General features: G+C 38.2%; 2 non-coding genes across 2 annotated transcripts; one reads left to right on the top strand and one right to left on the bottom strand.

The window, feature by feature from the left end:
• Positions 1-8,233: 8,233 nt before the first annotated feature.
• LOC130977527 (small nucleolar RNA R71) lies at positions 8,234-8,337 on the top strand. The gene has a single exon (XR_009085216.1). It is a non-coding gene; the product is annotated as a small nucleolar RNA R71 (small nucleolar RNA).
• Positions 8,338-16,052: 7,715 nt separating this feature from the next.
• On the bottom strand, positions 16,053-16,156 carry LOC130977188 (small nucleolar RNA R71). Its single transcript, XR_009084892.1, has one exon. It is a non-coding gene; the product is annotated as a small nucleolar RNA R71 (small nucleolar RNA).
• Positions 16,157-18,344: the final 2,188 nt, after the last annotated feature.

Here is an 18,344-nt window from a genome sequence, read left to right as displayed (position 1 = left end):
TCTTCTTGGAGGGATTTTCTTTGATTTTAGCTTCCCACGGAAGTTCCGCATCTCCTAAGTCTTCAACCACTTCTTTCTTTTCTTCAATAATCATAGGCTTCTCCAATTGTGCTAATACAAAGTGGCATTCCTCATTTTTCACCGATGTTTTCAATCTCTCCTTCATGCTATGCTCTTTAATTGATTCTCCACATGTGACCATGGGAGTGCTTTGAGTGCTTGATGCTAGCTATGAACTTGATAGCTACGATTTAGGAAATTGCACAATCAACAAAAATTCCTTCCGACAAGTGCACCGGTTATCGTCAAGTAAAAACTCACAATAGAGTGAGGTCGAATCCCACAAGGATTGGTTGAATGAGCAATTCAGATTAGAAGTGTGTTCTAGTTGAGCGGGATCAAGATTTAGATGAGAATTGCAGAATCTTAAATTGCATGAATTAAAGAGCGAGAAATTAAAGTGCTGAAATTAAAAAGGGATGGGGGTGATTGCATGAATTGAAATTGCAGAATGTAAATAGAAAGTGTAGATCAGAAATGGGGAGTTCATTGGGTGTTAGGAGATATTGAGATCTCCGAATCAAAACATTTTCATCTCTTCCTCAACCAATGCATTCATTGAATCTTGCTTGGCAATCTTATATGATTGGATCCCAATTCCTTGGCTCACCAATTCTCTCTAAACACAAACAAATTCCCAATCCCTTGGTTTAAATGTTCATAAGAAGAGATGATGCTCGATCACTGATTATACCACACAGTTTCATGGACCACAATTTGGTAGGATTACATGTCACAATATCCATCCAAACCCCAATCCAATTCACTGTGAGAAAGCTTCTCTAGCATGAATCCTCCATTCCTTTCCCAAGGTTCCGAAGGATTCCAATTATGGGTAGTTTCTTTCCCAAGACAACTACCCAATGGAATTAGATCGAGAAGCTTTCTAACAAAATTCAAGAGAAAAGATTGAAGAAGAAGATAAAACTATTATTGATTCATTGAATTACAATAGAGCTCCCTAACCCAATGAAAGGGGTTTAGTGATTCATAGCTCAGAATTCAATTACAAAATTGATGAAAAATTCTCAAGTGTCAAAGAAGTTCCTAACTAACTTAAATTATGTCCTATTTATACACTTTCTAAATTGAGCTTCTGTTGTGTTTCTTGGGCTTTGAGGCTTTTCCCTAATTTCCTTTTTGCTTTGGGTTTATGGTCCATAATCCTGATGAGGCTGTGATCCAATTCTGTAACATTCATTGAGCAAACTTAGTGATAAACAGGTAATGACACGAGACTCAACAAATTGAAGTTCCAGACGCATCAATTCTTTAGGCCCAATCCCATAAACCATGATATTCAATTGGGTTTCATACCATAATACGTTTAAGTTAATGTTTGTGCTCAAATGCTAACTTAAACTTCAATATATTTGGCCCAGAAACCCTTTCAAAAAGTGGCGTTTAAGTTGAAGTTTAAGTTTCAGTTTAAGGTTAAACTGAAACTTAAACGTGGAAATGGAAGAAAGCAACCCAGGAGTGTGAAATGTCGAACACGTTTAAGCTTCGGTTTAAGGTTAAACTGAAGCTTAAACGTGGAAATGAAGAAAACAACCCTGGAGGAGCAATTGGGTCGAACACGTTTAAGCTTCAGTTTAAGGTTAAACTGAAGCTTAAACGTGGAAATGAGAAGGCAACCCTGGAGGAGAGAAATAGTCGAACATGTTTAAGCTCCAGTTTAAGGTTAAACTGGAGCTTAAACGTGGAAATGCTCCTGGTGCCTTTCTTCCTTCTGGCGTTTAACCTCCAGTTTAAGGTTAAACTGGAGGTTAAACGTGGAAATGCTTCCTGGTGAGAAATTGTGTCGAACACATTTAACCTCCAGTTTAAGGTTAAACTGGAGGTTAAACGTGGAAATGCTTCCTTGGTGAAATTCTCATTCTGGCGTTTAACTTCCAGTTTAAGGTTAAACTGGAGGTTAAACGCCAGTTTCAGCATTTCTCAACTTCCATGATTCTGGCGTTTAACTTCCAGTTTAACCTTAAACTGGAGGTTAAACGCCAATTTCAGCTTTGGTGCATTTCTCATTCTGGCGTTTAACTTCCAGTTTAAGGTTAAACTGGAGGTTAAACGCCACTTTCAGCATTATATATGGCTTGGCAGTTTAAGTTCCAGTTTAAGCTTAAACTGGAACTTAAACTCCACATGTGATCTTCAAGCTTCCTTTATTGATTTTGTTGCTTCCTTGCCTAGCCTCTTCTTCCCTGAAATCATCCAAACAATTGCATCAAAGTCTTGCAAAATTTCATGAGAAATCTTCCATTCATAGCATTCAAGTAATATAACTAAAAACTCATGGAATTTGCATCAAAATTATACTGTTTGGATGATTCATTACTTTGTTGTTCATTTAACCATTCTTGGTTACTTTAAGCTCAAGATAATGCATAAAACAACTAAAACTAACAGAAAAATGCTAGTGAAACTAGCCTAAGATGCCTTGGCATCACAACACCAAACTTAATACTTGCTTGTCCCTAAGCAAGTCCTGAGTTATTTGAGAAGAAAGTATGAAACAAAAAGCAATTACATTGGCTATATTAGCAAGCATTTGAAGTTCATCAGAAGGGTTTTATGCAGAAAGTTGCAGCATCACTTTTTCATTCTTATCAGGTGGGATTATCACTTTTTCATTGCATCCATCAAACATTGCTATGGCCTCTTGTTATTCTTATGTCCTTGGCACTTTTTCCTTTCTTTGTTTTTCTTTTTCTTAGAGCTCCTTTGCTCCTTGTTTGCTCAGTGTCATGTGTTGCACAAGCCTTTGGCATTTTCTTTTTCTTATCAGTGCACTACACATATCCACTACAGGCATTTTAGTTCACATTTCTTCTTGAGACATTGGTGCCCAGCACCTCTTTGTGTGACTAAATGTTTTGTATTTAGGTTGCTCTTGATAACGGACTTTTGGTTGATAATCCCGGGTTAGTTAACCCAAGTTACCAAGTGTTGAAACACTCCTCAGAACCTATTCATCCAAGCATATCCTTAATACATAAACACCACAGGCATTTGTCTCAGAAGTTCAAACTATTGGTGCCTAGCTTATTTTCTCAATTTTCTTGCTTTTTGGTTGCCCTTTTTCAGTGGCTTTTTCTTCTTCTTTTTCTTTCTTTTTCATGGCCAAGGACATTTATTCATCAAGATCCATAGACAGTATTCAACTTCTACATAAAAATGATAATTCTACACTCAATTTCCAGTGAGCTGACTAAACAATCAAGCATGCATACCACCACTTAATTCTACTTGATTTGTCACTAATTGAGCCAAGTTACTTTTGTTCAAACTTTTCTTTTATTTTTGGAAACAGAACAAGCATGGCAAGCATTTGTTTAAGAAGGTGAAGTTATATCCAAACATCTAGGCATTCACTTTATTCAAAGCAATAAACAGACAAACATACTAGAAATTTCACATAAAACTTAAATGACTTATAATGAAAGAAAGCTCATAAAGACAATTCACAAGCTATCATTTGATTATTAAGGAACGAGACCACCTCTTATTTATTGCTTGGTTCTTCTTGATTCTTGGGATCCTGCTTCTTCTTGCTTCTTACCTCTTTTTGACCACTTGTACTTCCTTTGTCTTTTCTTATGAGCTTTTTCCAGAATCCAGCCTTTTTCATTATTTCTTCTACTCCTTTTTCAAGGATCATTGCCTTGTTATTTCTCCTTCTTTTCTCCCTTTGAAATACTCATCAAAAGCTGGGAATGCTGGGTCCATCTTGTGTAGATGTTCCCCTATGTAGTTAAGCTTGATTTGAGAACTGATGTTGTAATCAGCTTGAACTGAGTATCTTGCATTCTGCAAAGTGGTGGCTTCCTTGATTGCCAAGATATTGGCATCTTGGTGTTGGCATATGTGGCTGAGGGATTCCTGTAATTGTAAATTATGTTCCCTTTGCAGATCTAGGAATCTTGATTCAAAGTTCCTTTGCATATCCATCATTTTTAGGTGAAAGTCCTCTTGTCTCTCCTGAGACCTCATGTATTCTTGAGACATTCCTTCTATGATTTCCTGCATTCTGCTCATATCCATGGGGTCTCTGGGAACTTGTTGCCTTCTTTCTGGAATTCCTTGCTCTTCTTGCTCTTCTTCTCCTTCTTCTCCTTCTTGCTCTGCTTCTTGCTCTGCTTTTGCTTGTTGCCCTTCTTCATTTCTTCTTTTTGTATGTCTTGGAGTAATTGGGCCAAGAGTCATTCTGTACGCAGTTATGGCCATTCCAGGATATAGCCAATTAGGTCTTTCATCTTCAAGTGGTACTTGGGCATCGATGCATAGTCTAATGATGGTGCTAGGGAAGTGGAGCCAGGAGTCATGGTCACTTTTCTCACTAAACTCTTGTATCTGCTCAGCAATGAGTTTATGAACTTTGATCTCCCCTCCCACCATAATGCAATGTAGCAAGATGGCTCTTTTAGGGACTATTTCTGAAGAGTTTGCAGTGGGTAGGATGGATCTCCTAACTATTGCATACCACCCTTTAGCTTCAGGTGTTAGTCGAATAGTCAGGTTCTCCTATCATCCTTTCCTCATAACTTGCTTGGCTGAAACGTATGTTTTTCAGGCCAAGAGTTTTCATGATTGCTTTGGGGCTGAAGTCAACTTCCACCCCTCTCACATAGCTTTTGTATGTGGGTTCCACGGTTGGATCCTCCCTCACTGCATTTGCATAAAACTCCTTCACCAGGTTGATGTTGATTTTAGTGATTGGCTTAGTCAAGAGCTCCCACTTCCTCTTTTTGATCTTCTCCCAAATACCTGGGAACTCATCCTTTTCAAGGTCAAAGGGAACCTCAGCTAGTACCCTTTTAGGTCTCATCCATTCGGCTTGAATCTCATGGAAAACTGATTTGTATTTCCATGCATCAAATTCCCTTTCCTCCTCCATTGGCTGTTTATCCTTTCTTTTTTTGTGGCTAGATGAGGCTGCCATTGGTTCTTTAGTTTTGGCAAGTGACAAGCTAAAGTTGACAAGGTGAAGTAAGAAAGTGTTGTTAGAAGTGTGGTGAGGTTGTTTTCGGCAAGAGATAGTTATGCTATGATGAAAGAAAATGTGCAAGAAGGAGATTTGGTGGTGTGGAACTCGTTCCCCAAGTGGTTCTTTATAGTGCATGCAAGTGAAAAATGGACGGCTAGGGTGATTTGTGAAGTATGGCTTGATGGTAAATATATGAATTAGGGAGAAGGACGGATTACTTTTCACTTTCTTGGAAGTATTCTGGGTGCATTAGGTTGTACATGTAGCTATCTTTTCATGCAGAACTTCCTTTTCCCATGTGTTAGTTTCAAAGACTTGTGAACTTCCTTTTTGACCAAGAACCGTACCTCCCCCCTTGTCTTCTTCCTCCATTCTTATCCTTCCTTTTGTACCTGCACAAACAAACAAATTCGCTATTATTTTTCGGTCCATGTGAATAATGAATAGTACTTGCACATGTTTTTCATTCTTTTTGAATTGTAAATCAATGATTGTCTTCATGAGCTTATAGCCGTGACCCTTGTGTGTATGCACACTTTTTAATGGACACCAAACTTAGTGTTTGGTAATGTCTCCTGATGACATGAAATTCATGTTGGTTATCCTTAATGAATGTGAATAATTCTAATAAATCATAGTCACTTTGGCTCTTTGATCCTAAGCAATTTTACTACCTAAAGTAATTGAAATCAAAGTATTAAAGCATGCAAATGGTATACTTATCATGAATTTCTAAATCCAGAGGAACTTCTTGCTTTTCATTAACTGTGTTCAAAGAGGAACACCAAACTTAATGTTTGGTTATGCACCTTAAATGAAAGATTGAATACAATTTGATAAGATTTGGGGATGCCTTTAGGCACACCAAACTCAGAGACCAATTGTATTTTTCATGCATTGTTTAGTGCACCTTATCAACAATTGTCCTGAGGATTCAAGTTCATGCATAAGAAACCATGCTTTATTAAATGTAGAGCAAAACAATAAAGAGTAAGGATACTAAAACATGGGTTGCCTCCCATGAAGCGCTTCTTTAACGTCACTAGCTTGACGGTTGTCCCTTGTTAGGGTGGATTGTAGTGCTTGATGTCTTCTCCTCTCACTATGAAAACGTCCCCATTTGATTCCTTTATAATTTCCAAATGTTCCATAGAGAGAACTTTCCTGATTGTGAACACTTGAGGGAGCTGGGAAGGAATGGTTTTGAGGCCAAGTGGGATTGGCAGATAATGACTTGATATCACTTCATCTCCCGGAGAGAAACCTTCAGTGGGAATTTTCCTGTTTCTCCACCCTCTTGGCAATTTCTTTACAATTCTTCCCTCTCTCTTGAGGATTTCTTCATTGACCCTTATGCCAGGAGGATCCTTCTGAGCTGTTTCTATTGATTGTTGTGGCTTTAACTCTTGCAATTCTTGTTTGCCTTCCAAAGACTGTTTCAAAGTTTCAGCTGCTGGCTTGCTTTCCTCCAAACACAGATAGCTACTATCATCCATAGGCTTTTCAGGTTCTGGTTCAGGCTCAGATGCAGATTTGAAAATATGAAAAATGAGCTGTTCCTCATGTACTCTCAAAATTAGCTCTCCTTGTTCTATATCTATGAGTGCTCTAGCAGTGGCTAGAAATGGCCTTCCCAGAATGATAGGGTGTAAGTAACTTTCCTCCATGTCCAAAATGACAAAGTCTGTGGGGAAGAAATAATTTCCCACTTTCACCAGCACATTCTCAACTACCCCTTCAGCTTGCTTTTGAGTTTTGTCAGCCAGTTGTATGATTACATCAGTGGATCTCACCTCATTCAGTTGTAGCCTCTTCATAAGAGTCAGAGGCATCACATTTATGCTAGCTCCTAGATCACAGAATCCTCTGTCAATTTTTGTTTCCCCTATGATGCAGGGGATATGAAAACTTCCTGGGTCTGTTTTCTTAGAGACCATATCCTTCTTGATGAGTGCACTGCATTCCTTGTTCATTATTACAGTTTGTCCTCCCTTCAAAACTCTTTTCTTGCTCAGCAATTCCTTCAAATACTTGATATGTGTAGGCATCTGCTGGAGGATCTCAAGAAAGGGAATATTGATATGGAGAGACTTAAATGTCTCTAAGAACCTTGAATATGTTTTCCCTTTTTCACCTCCTCCTAACCTCTGAGGAAATGGTGCTTTTGGTTGGTATGTTCCCAGCATGCCTTCCTTTTGCATTTCCTTGGCTTGCTCAGTTTCACTTTCCTGCTTAGCTTCTTCCACACCTTCTTTCAAGATTTCTGGCTCCTTTTCTGAGGGTCTGATTCCTTCTTCTTCTGAGACTTCCTTCAATATGGTGATGGCCTTGCATTCTTCCCATCTCACTCCCTTTTGTTCCCCTTTAGGATTCTTTTCAGTGTCACTAGGGAACACTGCAGTTGACTTGGGGGCCTGTTGAGATAGCTCTCCTACTTGAGACTCCATCCTCTTGAGTTTTTCACCATGGTTCCTTAAGGTGGATCTCACATCTTCCCTAAAGCTTTTCAACTCACTTATGTCCTGACCCATGTTTGCTAGTATTCCTTCTATCCTGTTTAATTGATCTTGAAATTGTTGGTTCGGATTGGATTGGGCAGGTTGATTATTTTGGCCATGATATGGTGGTTGGGAGTAAGTGTTTTGTGTGGCTTGGTATGATCTTTGGTTGGAGTTTTGGTATGTGGAATTGTTATGTTGGTTGTGGTTGTAAGGTTTGTGGTTTTGTGGTTGGGTTTGCTGGTTTCCCCACCCAAAGTTTGGGTGGTTTTTCCATCCTGGGTTGTAAGTGTTGGAATGTGGATCATATGATTGCCTTTGTTGGTTTCCCACATAGTTGGCCTCTTCCCAATCACTTCCTTCAGTGCTTACTTCCTCTTGATCTTGTGTGTGTATTGCAGCCACTTGCTTTGTGTCTAATTTCCTGGTGAGCTCTGCTAGTTGCTTGGCAAACACCTTGTTTTGGGCTAGAATTGTATCAACATGGTTCAGCTCCATGATTCCCTTAGTGTTGTGCCTCTCTGAAGCATATTAGTACTCATTCTCAGCCACTGTCTTAATCACTTCAATGGCTTCTTCCACAGTCTTTTTCCTGTTCAATGAACCTCCTGATGAATGGTCTACAGCCTTCCTTGATTCATAAGAAAGTCCATCATAGAAAATATGCAATTGCACCCAGTCATGGAACATGTCTGGTGGGCATTTCCTTGTCAATTCTTTGAATCTCTCCCATGCCTCGTAGAGCGTCTCACCATCTTGTTGTCTAAAAGTCTGAACCTCAGATCGAAGCCTATTGACCTTTTGTGGGGGGTAGAAACATGCCAGAAACTTGCTCTCCACCTCATCCCAGGTTGTTAGGCTTCCCCTTGGGAATGATTCCAGCCACTTAGCTGCCTTGTCCCTAAGTGAAAATGGGAACAAGAGCAGTTTATAGGCATCTTCCTGGACTCCATTGGACTTCACAGTGTCGCAAATTCTCAGGAATTTGGTGAGATGTTGGTTTGGGTCTTCATTAGCACTCCCACCAAATGAACAATGGTCCTCCACCAATGATATTAGCTGTGGTTTGAGTTCAAAATTGTTGGCCTGAATGGGTGGTTTCTGAATGCTGCTACCACAATTCCCAGAGGTTGGGTTTATGTATGAACCAAGAACCCTCCTCTCAGGAATGGCATTGTTTCCATCAGCCCTCTCATGGTTGTGAACTTCTCTATCCATGTTGAGATCTAGAGCTTCCTCAAAGTTGTCCTCAGATTCTCCTTCAGATTCTTCTTCTCTCAGTACTCTCTTCCCTCTTGCTTCCCTTCTAAGTCTATGAAGGGTCCTCTCTGGTTCGGTATATGGAGGAGTTGATGTCTCTCCTCTCCTACCTGTCATACAAGAACACACCACAAGCAACAAACAAGTGGAATACTCTTGGTTAATGGAAGAGTATGGTTAGAGCAGTTGAGGAATTAATTCAAATAGTTAGTGGGTCAGTGAGTTAATTGCTTGAATTGAAAGGCATAAGAAAGAAAAAGCAAGTAACAGAGTGCAGAAATTAAAAATTCAACAAGTAACTTGAACTAAATTAACAAAACAAGAAAAATGCTCAATCTAGTTAACTTCCAATTTTGAGAATTGTCAATCGAAAACCAATCCCCGGCAACGGCGCCATAAACTTGATGCTAGCTATGAACTTGATAGCTACGATTTAGGAAATTGCACAATCGGCAAAAATTCCTTCCGGCAAGTGCACCGGTTATCGTCAAGTAAAAACTCACAATAGAGTGAGGTCGAATCCCACAAGGATTGGTTGAATGAGCAATTCGGATTAGAAGTGTGTTCTAGTTGAGCGGGATCAAGATTTAGATGAGAATTGCGGAATCTTAAATTGCATGAATTAAAGAGCGAGAAATTAAAGTGCTGAAATTAAAAAGGGATGGGGGTGATTGCATGAATTGAAATTGCAGAATGTAAATAGAAAGTGTAGATCAGAAATGGGGAGTTCATTGGGTGTTAGGAGATATTGAGATCTCCGAATCAAAACATTTTCATCTCTTCCTCAACCAATGCATTCATTGAATCTTGCTTGGCAATCTTATATGATTGGATCCCAATTCCTTGGCTCACAAATTCTCTCTAAACACAAACAAATTCCCAATCCCTTGGTTTAAATGTTCATAAGAAGAGATGATGCTCGATCACTGATTATACCACACAGTTTTATGGACCACAATTTGGTAGGATTACATGTCACAATATCCATCCAAACCCCAATCCAATTCACTGTGAGAAAGCTTCTCTAGCATGAATCCTCCATTCCTTTCCCAAGGTTCAGAAGGATTCCAATTATGGGTAGTTTCTTTCCCAAGACAACTACCCAATGGAATTAGATCGAGAAGCTTTCTAACAAAATTCAAGAGAAAAGATTGAAGAAGAAGATAAAACTATTATTGATTCATTGAATTACAATAGAGCTCCCTAACCCAATGAAAGGGGTTTAGTGATTCATAGCTCAGAATTCAATTACAAAATTGATGAAAAATTCTCAAGTGTCAAAGAAGTTCCTAACTAACTTAAATTCTGTCCTATTTATACACTTTCTAAATTGAGCTTCTGTTGTGTTTCTTGGGCTTTGAGGCTTTTCCCTGATTTCCTTTTTGCTTTGGGTTTATGGTCCATAATCCTGATGAGGCTGTGATCCAATTCTGTAACATTCATTGAGCAAACTTAGTGATAAACAGGTAATGACACGAGACTCAACAAATTGAAGTTCTAAACGCATCAATTCTTTAGGCCCAATCCCATAAACCATGATATTCAATTGGGTTTCATACCATAATACGTTTAAGTTAATGTTTGTGCTCAAATGCTAACTTAAACTTCAATATATTTGGCCCAAAAACCCTTTCAAAAAGTGGCGTTTAAGTTGAAGTTTAAGTTTCAGTTTAAGGTTAAACTGAAACTTAAACGTGGAAATGGAAGAAAGCAACCCAGGAGTGTGAAATGTCGAACACGTTTAAGCTTCAGTTTAAGGTTAAACTGAAGCTTAAACGTGGAAATGAAGAAAACAACCCTGGAGGAGCAATTGGGTCGAACACGTTTAAGCTTCAGTTTAAGGTTAAACTGAAGCTTAAACGTGGAAATGAGAAGGCAACCCTGGAGGAGAGAAATAGTCGAACACGTTTAAGCTCCAGTTTAAGGTTAAACTGGAGCTTAAACGTGGAAATGCTCCTGGTGCCTTTCTTCCTTCTGGCGTTTAACCTCCAGTTTAAGGTTAAACTGGAGGTTAAACGTGGAAATGCTTCCTGGTGAGAAATTGTGTCGAACACGTTTAACCTCCAGTTTAAGGTTAAACTGGAGGTTAAACGTGGAAATGCTTCCTTGGTGAAATTCTCATTTTGGCGTTTAACTTCCAGTTTAAGGTTAAACTGGAGGTTAAACGCCAGTTTCAGCATTTCTCAACTTCCATGATTCTGGCGTTTAACTTCCAGTTTAACCTTAAACTGGAGGTTAAACGCCAATTTCAGCTTTGGTACATTTCTCATTCTGGCGTTTAACTTCCAGTTTAAGGTTAAACTGGAGGTTAAACGCCACTTTCAGCATTATATATGGCTTGGCAGTTTAAGTTCCAGTTTAAGCTTAAACTGGAACTTAAACTCCACATGTGATCTTCAAGCTTCCTTTATTGATTTTGTTGCTTCCTTGCCTAGCCTCTTCTTCCCTAAAATCATCCAAACAATTGCATCAAAGTCTTGCAAAATTTCATGAGAAATCTTCCATTCATAGCATTCAAGTAATATAACTAAAAACTCATGGAATTTGCATCAAAATTATACTGTTTGGATGATTCATTACTTTGTTGTTCATTTAACCATTCTTGGTTACTTTAAGCTCAAGAAAATGCATAAAACAACTAAAACTAACAGAAAAATGCTAGTGAAACTAGCCTAAGATGCCTTGGCATCAGTGCTCAAGTATTGGGAGGCTAAAATGCTTACTACCTTGGTCAAGGTAGCCATAAATTCTAGTGTCTCCCTTTGCATTTCTCCTTGCCCTTGAAGTATGAGGCTAAGGATTTCATCCATTGAGGATTGGAGTGGATAAGAGGGTTCATTGTCTTGGAGAAATGGTTCATTATAGGAAGGTGGTTCTTCTTGGTAAGGTGGTGGTGTGTATTGAGGTGGTTCTTGGGAGTAGTAATCTTGGAATTGTGGTTTCATGTATGGCTCATATGGTTCAAAAGGTGGTTGGTATGGTGGATAAGGATTAGAGTCATATGGAGGTATTTGGTGAAAAGAGGCTTGTGAGTATGGTTGAGGGCTATGTTGAGGGTATGATTCATAGGCATATGGTGGTGGTTCTTGAAAATCACAAGGAGATTCACCATAGCCATTGGATTGGTATGCATCATGGAATGGCTCTTCTTTATAGTGCATTGGTGGATGTTGTTGCCAAGAGGATTGATCATAAGCATAAGGCTCTTCCCACCTTTGATTATCCCATTCTTGATACACATTCTCATCAAAGTTCCCATCACCTACAACATAGTTGTAACTACACTCATAGCCAAAGTGAGAATTCATGGTAGCAAGAGAAAATAAGAAACAAAAAACTAATAAGAAATAATGAAACCAAATACTAAGACTAGCAAAAACTAACAAGCAATCCAAAAATCAAGCTATTCACAATATTCACATATATACAATAACCAATAACACAACACCATTGCGACTCCCCGGCAACAACGCCATTTTGATGATTTAGATTTTTGACGGTTTAGAATTTACAAATGAATTCTCGTTGCAAGTATAGTTTCTAAACCAATCACTAATCCTTTCATACAAAAAGTTATTTGTCACTAAAACAAACCCCTAAAATTTATAAACCGAAGTATTCAAACCTCGGGTCGTTCTTCCTAGGAATTACAATAAAGTGTCTTGTTATTGGTTGTGAGTTATTTTGGGGTTTTGATAAGAAGCATGAAAGATAAATGACAAGAAAGTAAACTAAGGCCTAAAAAGGTCTTGGCAAGGGTTGGTGGTCAAGGATCTCTATCCTAATCACTAACCACAATATGAGAATTGGCAAGGATTAATCTCATTAAATCATCCTCTAACTAGTAGTAAAGGAAAGTCAAATGAGCTATATCAATCCTAGTCCATAAGTCCTAACTCTCCACTAATTCAATTAGTGAGAACTAGAGTCAATGGATCCCAATCATCAATTACTTGGACATTAGTAACTCAAGAGGTCCTAAGTTACCTTTCCAAGCCAAGAGTATAAAATTCTACTCTAACATCCAACCAAGCATTTCATCAAACACTTGGAAGGCATAAAAGGAAAGCATAGTAAAATTGCAAGAAAAGTAAATCTACACTACTCAATTGCAAGGAACTAAACAACAACAAATCAAATGAACACAATTATTATGAATTACCTCTAATTGAATTGAAAGAGAATAGGAGGAACAAAAGTAGATCTACAACAAAGTATAAGAACAACATAAAGGAAATTACAACAAAAGAATAGAGGAAGATGATTGTAACAACAAAGAATTGAAAGGTAGAAGTAGAAGAAAATGAATTAAAATCTAGATCTAAGAACTTAACCTAATCCTAATCCTAATCCTAGAGAGAAGTGAGAGCTTCTCTCTCTAGAAACTAACTCTAACTACTAAAATATGCTAATGGTAACTAACATGTCCATCCCTCTTCAATCCTTGGCTTAAATAGGATCAGAAATGAGTTGGATTGGACCCACAAGGCTTGTAAATTCGCTAGCCACGAGTTTGCATGAAGTGAACCACGTGCACCAACAGCGCGTACGCGTACAGTGCGCGTACGCATCCTTATACGTATAGCAACTATGGCAAATCTTATATCGTTTCGAAGCCCCGGATGTTAGCTTTCCAACTCAACTAAAACCGCATCATTTGGATATTTGTAGCTCAAGTTATGGTCGTTTAAGTGCGAAGAGGTCGGCTTGACAGCTTTCCGGTTCTTTCATTTCTTCATGAGTTCTCCAACTTTTCATGCTTTCTTTCTTCATTCCCTTGATCCAATCTTTGCCTCCTAAACATTAAATCACTTAACAAACATATCAAGGCATCTAATGGAATCAAAGAGAATTAGATTTAGCTATTTTAGGTCCTAAAAAGCATATTTTCACTCTTAAGCACAATTAAAGGAGAATATACAAAACCATGCTATTTCATTGAATAAATGTGGGTAAAATGTGATAAAATCACCAAAAATCAATACAAGATAAACCCTACAAATGTTTTCACTCGCGTAAGGTTTATTACTTAGACGACCCAGTGCACTTGCTGGTTAGTTGTGCGAAGTTGTGATAAAGAGTTGAGATTGCAATTGAGCGTACCATGTTGATGGCGCCATTGATGATCACAATTTCGCGCACCAAGTTTTTGGCGCCGTTGCCGGGGATTGTTTGAGTTTGGATAACTGACGGTTCATCTTGTTGCTTAGATTAGGTATTTCTCTTCAGAATTTTTAAGAATGAATTCTAGAGTTTTAAGGTGATGTTTTCATCATCACCAAAGCTGATTGATTCTCATCAATTTAGCTCTTGAATGCAATGTCCTGCTGAAGCTTGGCTAGCCATGTCTAATCTTTTTAGACTAAAGCTTTAGACTAACATTGCATGATTCCTGGAATTCTTATTAAAAATTTTGAATCTCTTTATTTTCTTTTCCATATAATTCTCGAAAAAATCCAAAAAAATCACAAAATCTTAAAATCAAAAATATTTTTATGTTTCTTGTTTGAGTCTAGTGTCTAATTTTAAGTTTGGTGTCAATTGCATGTCTTTATTCTTCTAATTTTCGAAAATTACATGCATTATGTTCTTCATTGATCTTCAAGTTGTTCTTGATGATTTTCTTGCTCTGATCTTTAAATTCTCTTGTCTTGAGTGTTTTGTTGTTTCTCATATGCATTCTCAATTTGTTAGTGTCAGTAATATACAAACTTCTAAGTTTGGTGTCTTGCATGCATTGTTTATTTGATCTTAGTGGCATTTTGATTATTCCTCATCATTAAAAATTCAAAAAAAATTAATTTGTGTCTTTTCAAGTCAATAATACAGAGAATTGAAGATTCAGAACATATAGCAGAGGAATTACACAGAAAAAGCTGGGTGTTCAAAACACCCAGTGAAGAAGGAAAACTGGCGTTTAAACGCCAGCCAGGGTACCTGGCTGGGCGTTTAACGCCCAAAAGGGTAGCATTTTGGGCGTTAAACGCCAGAATGTATACCATTCTGGGCGTTTAACGCCAGGATGGCACAAAAGGGAAGATTTTGTTTTTAATTCAAATTTTTTTCAAGTTTTCATAATTTTTCAAAATCAAATCTTTTTCAAATCATATCTTTTCAATCATATATTTTCAAAATCAATTTCTTTCCACTTTTCAAAAATACTTACTAACAATTAATGATTTGATTCAACATTTCAAGTATGTTACCTTTTCTGTTGAGAAAGGTTTAATGTCTGAATCATATCTTTTAAATTTCTTGTTAGCCAAGTCATTAATTTTAAAAAAAATCAAATCTTTTTAAATTGTTTTTCCATCATATCTTTTCAATCATATCTTTTCAATCACATCTTTTTCAAAATTAATTTTCAATCATATCTTTTTGATTTCTACTTTCAAAATCTTTTTCAAAAATCACTTAATTACTTTCTCAATCTTAGTTTTCGAAAATCACCAATCAAATTTTCAAAATTTCTTTTAATTATTTTAAAATCTTTTACTTTAATTTCAAAAATTCTTCCCCTCTTCTCATATCCTTCTATTTATGGACTAACACTCCTCCTCAATGCACAATTCGAACTCTATCCCTCTTGATAAGTTCGAATTCTTCTACCTCCTCCTTCTATTCTTCTTTTCCTCTGACACCTAAAGGAATCTTTATACTGTGACATAGAGGATTCCATATTTTCTTGTTCTCTTCTCTTTCATATGAGCAGGAGCAAAGACAAAAGCATTCTTGTTGAGGCTGACCCTGAACCTGAAAGGACCTTGAAGCGAAAGCTAAGAGAAGCTAAAGCACTACTCTCTGTAGAGGACCTAACAGAAATCTTCAAACAAGAAGAAGACATGGCAACCGAAAACAACAACAATGCCAACAATGCAAGGAAGGTGCTGGGTGACTTTACTGCACCTACTCCCAACTTCTATGGGAGAAGCATCTCTATCCCTACCATTGGAGCAAACAACTTTGAGCTTAAGCCTCAATTAGTTTCTCTAATGCAACAGAATTGCAAGTTCCATGGACTTCCATTGGAAGATCCTCATCAATTTTTAGCTGAATTCTTGCAAATCTGTGACACTGTCAAGACCAATGGGGTTGACCCTGAGGCCTACAGACTTATGCTATTCCCTTTTGCTGTAAGAGACAGAGCTAGGATATGGTTGGACTCACAACCTAAAAAAAGCCTGAACTCTTGGGAAAAGCTAGTCAATGCCATCTTGGCAAAGTTCTTTCCACCTCAAAAATTGAGTAAGCTTAGAGTGGAAGTCCAAACCTTTAGACAGAAGGAAGGTGAATCCCTCTATGAAGCATGGGAAAGATACAAACAATTGATCAGAAAGTGTCATTCTGACATGCTTTCTGAATGGAGCATCATAGGTATCTTCTATGATGGTCTGTTTGAACTGTCCAAGATATCATTGGACAGCTCTGCTGGAGGATCTCTTCATCTGAAGAAGACGCCTGCAGAAGCTCAAGAACTCATTGAAATGGTTGCAAATAACCAATTCATGTACACTTCTGAAAGGAATCCTGTGAACAATGGGAAGAATCAGAAGAAAGGAGTTCTTGAGATTGATACTCTGAATGCCATATTGGCTCAGAGCAAAATATTGACTCAGCAAGTCAATATGATTTCTCAAAGTCTGTCTGGAATGCAAGCTGCACCAGGCAGTACTAAGGACTCTTCATCTGAAGAAGAAGCTTATGATCCTGAGAACCCTCCAATGGAAGAGGTGAATTACATGGGAGAACCCTATGGAAACACCTATAATCCTTCATGGAGAAATCATCTAAATCTCTCATGGAAGGATCAACAGAGACCTCAACAAGGTTTCAACAACAATAATGGTGGAAGAAACAGGTTTGGCAATGGCAAGCCTTTTCCATCATCTTCTCAGCAACAGACAGAGAATTCTAAGCAGAGCCACTCTGACTTAGCAACCATGGTCTCTGATCTAATCAAAACCACTCAAAGTTTCATGACTGAAACAAGGTCCTCCATTAGAAACTTGGAGGCACAAGTGGGTCAGCTGAGTAAGAAAGTTACTGAACTCCCTCCTAGTACTCTTCCAAGCAATACAGAAGAGAATCCAAAAGGAGAGTGTAAGGCCATCAACATGGCCGAAATTGGAGAGGAGGAAGAGGCAGTGATCGCCACTGAGGAAGACCTCAATGGACGTCCACTGGCCTCCAATGAGTTCCCTAATGAGGAACCATGGGAATCTGAGGCTCACACTGAGACCATAGAGATTCCATTGGATTTACTTCTGCCATTCATGAGCTCTGATGAGTATTCTTCCTCTGAAGAGGACGAAGATGTCACTGAAGAGCAAGTTGCTAAGTACCTTGAGTTGCTAAGTACCTTGGAGCAATCATGAAGCTAAATGACAAGTTATTTAGTAATGAGACTTGGGAGGATGAACCCCCTTTGCTCACTGATAAACCCATATTTCATGGTTTATCTTGTGCTCAATTGAGTGGTTTTTATCTACTCTTTACCCACTTATTCATACTATTTGCATGTTTTACATTTTCCCTCCTAATTATGTGCTTTGATTGAAAACATGCTTCTTTGACCTTAATTTTATTAATATTAATTCTCCTTTTATACCATTAGATGCCTTGGTATGTGTGTTAAGTGTTTTCAGAGATTACAAGGCAGGAATGACTCAGAGGATGGAAAGGAAGCATGCAAAAGTGGAAGGAATACAAGAAGTTGGAGAAACTACTACGTTGTCCAGCCTGACCTCTTCGCACTCAAACAGCGATAATTTTAGCTACAGAGGTCCAAACAACGCGGTTCCAGTTGCGTTGGAAAGCTAACGTCCGGGGCTTCGATTTGATATATAATTCGTCATAGCTGCCCTGACGCCAGACGACGCGAACGCGTGGGTCACGCGGATGCGTGATCTGGCAAGAGCGCAACCCGCGCGGCCACGTGGACGATGCGACCGCGTCACTCTTCCGCGACCTGTACGGACCAGAAAGCGCTGGAAGTGACTTCTGGGCTGTTTCTGACCCAGTTTTCGGCCCAGAGAACACAGATTAGAGGTTATAAAGTGGGGGAATGCATCCATTCATAATCATTCATTCATAATTCACTTTCCATGATTTAGATCTAGTTTGGAGAGAGGTTCTCTCCTCTCTCTCTTTAGGATTAGGATTTAGGATTTAGGATTTCTTCTTGTTTTAAGAGTAACTCTGGATCCCAGGTTCAATGTTCTTTTACTTTATGTTTATTTCTTATTTTCAGACATTTGAATGCTTGCTTGTATTAGTTATGTTGCCTATTTGGCCTATGCCACTTTCATGATGATTTTCTTATTTAATGATATTTGAGGTATTTTAGTTTATGATTGTCCCTTTTTATTATTCCCAATCTGAGGATATTATTATTCTAGTAGATTTAGTTTTTCCCTTTTTGGCTTTGGTTAAATAATTGGTAACTCTTGATTTATCAAACTCATTGTTGTTTGAAAATTGGAATTAATTCATCCACTTAACTTACCTTCATAGTTAGAGGTTAACAAAGTGGGAGAAGA

The sequence above is a fragment of the Arachis stenosperma genome, chromosome 4 (genome assembly GCF_014773155.1).
Source record: "Arachis stenosperma cultivar V10309 chromosome 4, arast.V10309.gnm1.PFL2, whole genome shotgun sequence".
In the NCBI taxonomy this organism is placed as follows: domain Eukaryota; kingdom Viridiplantae; phylum Streptophyta; class Magnoliopsida; order Fabales; family Fabaceae; genus Arachis; species Arachis stenosperma.
This window is presented reverse-complemented; position numbering and strand designations above follow the sequence as displayed.